A 3,655-nucleotide genomic window follows, 5' to 3' on the forward strand; every position below is an offset into this window, starting at 1 on the left:
AATTCCACCTCTTACAACAAAAACAACAGGAAGTAACAATTACTTTTTCTTAATATCTTAATAGGAAATTAATATTACCAACATATCCTAATCAATTGAAATCTAAAAATATGAGGAATTAGAAATGGTCTCTCTAATTTGGTAATTGGAGAAATAGGTCCAATATTGTCCAACCCATATACACTTTCAGCTTGTTTGTTCTTGACAGTGTCTTGCTGGGTACAACATAATGGTCTTGAAATCTTGCTTCTCCTATCTCAGCTTCTCTATTAGTAGTATTGTTTATTTCATGTTTTTACACTGTACTATGGTTTTCAGATCAGCTTACATATTTCAAAATTATTTATGTACCCTAAAGAACCATAGACAATTAAATTGGGAAGGGGCTTGTAAGAGAACAACAAAGAGTGAGACTGAATGCTTTGCTTGATATTTGTAACTCTTGTATCAAGTTTGAAGAAGAGAACTTTGTAAGTTATTCTTTCTCTGAGGTGAATGCTCTTCCAAATGAACCAGATTCTTACCCTCACCTAATGTCTGTGCCACCCTCCATGCAGAACATTGAAACAGTTGGTGAATGACTTTATGGATAGACCATCTTAATACACACACCATTTCTTAAATGAATGTAACCTGTTCTCTGTGGGCTGAGAATAAAGTCATTCACTCAAGTCAAATAGCTTTGACCATAGCAGGAAGTCTGTATCCAAAAATCGTGCCTACAATTCATTCCTCAGCGCAGCAGAACTGTCAACTCTCAGCTTAGCTACGATGGAGGTAAAATCCTTTGGTGATGTGAGAGTCATTGAAGTACAGCCCTATTACAATGAAATCCAATGTCTAAAATTTGTTCTTATTTTGGGCTTGTACTACAGTAAGTGCCAAGATTTTAAGCTCTACTAAATACAAAACAAACAAACAAACAAACAAAAAGACTTTATATATTTATGTTCATTTAAGAAAATACTAGTAGTGATGTATTATTTTGAAATATATAGTTAATATATTTGGAGTTATTTAAAATTCATACTGAGAAAAACGTATGTATTTTCAGTATTGCTGTAGACAAGCATCTACACAAGAATGTTCAATTGATTGCTGTTTTATATCAAACAACTTTTATAATACTCATTTTTATTGTCATAATATTTTATAAATTTTAAAGAATATGACAAAAAAGGTATTGCAAGTATTGAAGGGGGGTCTCTGGGAGGAGTTGGGGTACAAAAGGGAAACAAGAATGTGATGTAATTCTATTTACTTAAAATATGTTTTTAAATGTTAACAAATTCAGATAAATTGAAATCATGTAACTTTTCTCATCATAATGCAATAAAACTTAAAAAAAAAAAGAAACTTCATTGAGATCAAATTTATATACCAAATAACACATATGTTTAAAATGAATAATTCTGTAGGTTTGCTTTAGGACAATTTTAAAAAGGTGTGTCTATATAAGAGCCATAAAATATGCCACCAAAACCACTTAGAAGTATTTGGTTCAATGTCACTAGCCACACACACAGTATTGCACGATATCACCATTATTTTCCAGGTTTCTTTTAAACAGTCCAAACAAAAGACTCAGCAACTTTTAACCAGGAAGCCCCCATTTCCCCTCCTCAAACTCCTAGTAGCATCCTTCTGGCTTGCTTGCTGTCTTTTAGAGCCCGTCTCTTGCAGACACTTCATAATAGCATGTGATAGATCCTCTTTTGACATGAGCTATTGTACTAGGCATGCGTTATCGAGGTTCACCCATGTCATTCCACAGAGACTTCACTCATCTTCCTGCTGATGAACACTTGGGGTGTTTTCATGCAGTGGCTTAAGGTCCGAAGCCCCGCCCACATCCTTCCCTAGGCAGACAACACGTGGCCACACCCAGCTCATCTAAACGGATTCATTCAATCAGACTATGGAGAAAAGCTTCTTACTCTTGCTTTCTAGGAGACTGTCTTGTCACCCAGGCACCTTCTCAGGCATGCCTCACCATACACTTGGAGGCCTGCCATTTATTATCATCTTCTAAGTTTTCTGCAGGCTCCACGCTAGGGAACAGATTAGAAAGAACCCAAAAGACTGGAGTAGAAATAAGAAACCCGTTCCTTCCTGAGGGTCAGCAATAAACCTCAGGCAGTAAAGTTCTGCACAAGGAACTGAGCTCAGCACCCACACAAGAAGCCAGGAGCAGTACTGAGTACACAGTGTATAGACCCCAGTGTGTGACCCTAGTTCTGGAGGGAAGGTTGGGGAAGGGGGTTGGAGTCAGTTGAATCCTTAGAGGTCCTTGGCCAGCCATTCCCTCTGCATTGATCAGTGAGTTCCAGCTTCCATAAGAGGTGGAACCAAGGTGGAACGTGATTGAGGAAGACTCCTGAGATCAACAACTTCTGTCCTCCACAGGCAGGTGTACACCCCTGCACTCACAACCTGCATGTACCCACATGAACATGTGTATACAACACAAGCACACACACACACACACACACATCAACCTCTGTCCTCCGCAGGCAGGTGCACACCCCTGCACTCACAACCTGTATGTACCCACATGAACATGTGTATACAACACAAGCACACACACACACATCAACCTCTGTCCTCCACAGGCAGGTGCTGGTATTGCTAATACCAGCATGTGACTTCAGACATCACTATTATTTTTTGTGTATGTTCCTGCATGCTTGTATATGTGAGTGTGTGGGTGCATGCGTGTGCCTGTGTGTGTGTGTGTGTGTGTGTGTGTGTGTGTGTGTGTGTAGCTTACTGGCAGAGTGCTTGCTTACCATGCCAGAGGCCCAGAGCTGCATAAATAGATTATGACATATCTATTAAAAAGAACATTGAATTGTAATTTTTAAAAATCTAGATCAAGCATGGCAGAGAGGGAACCTGAAAGTGCATGCAGCGGTTACAGTGAGACTCAGTGAGCACTCTTATTTTTGTAATGATAATAATAATGAAGTTTTATTTTATTTAGAAATTGGGGAATAGAGAGAAAGGAGGTTATAACTTTACAATGGAAAGAAAATTTAAAAGTGCAATGGACATGCTCTCCTACGTCTTTTGCCAAGTGTTTAGCTTCCACAGTCCAGAGTTCTGTGGTCAGAGCTCAGGCAACAGTGGAACACATTTGCTGTATCTGAGATGTATTCTGAAATAAACTTGCACACCTTCCTATCCAGGAGCTGAGCTGCCTGCTCTTCAGAGGAGCTCCTGTGCACAGCGACATCTTGCCTGAGTCAGGAATCTGGTTCCGGGTGTCTCTTCCTGAGACAACCAAGAGAAAGATGCGGACAGTCCAAAACTCCAACGTCAAAGAAATGTGCGGCAGGTTTTGCAGGTAAAGCCGGTGGATTACTGTAATTGTAAAAGATAAATTATTTTTTTGTATTTGGCTAATTTTCTGCCATATTCAAAGTTGTATGTGGAGAAGCCCAGTCATGCTGCTCCCAAAGGATGTGGCTCACACTAGGCATGCTCGCACATGCTGTTTAACCCCTTCTCCAGGAGCAGCATGGACTAGCTGTGTGAGTGCAAGGCAACATCCTGGCAGCCCAGACCTGCTTGGCTACCAATACGTCAGTATTGTGTTTAACATCTCCACTTGGGGTGGTTGGTCGTCCTGGCTAGCACAAATGCATGGGGAGTT

Source organism: Mastomys coucha, unplaced genomic scaffold (assembly GCF_008632895.1).
Source record: "Mastomys coucha isolate ucsf_1 unplaced genomic scaffold, UCSF_Mcou_1 pScaffold12, whole genome shotgun sequence".
Taxonomy (NCBI): domain Eukaryota; kingdom Metazoa; phylum Chordata; class Mammalia; order Rodentia; family Muridae; genus Mastomys; species Mastomys coucha.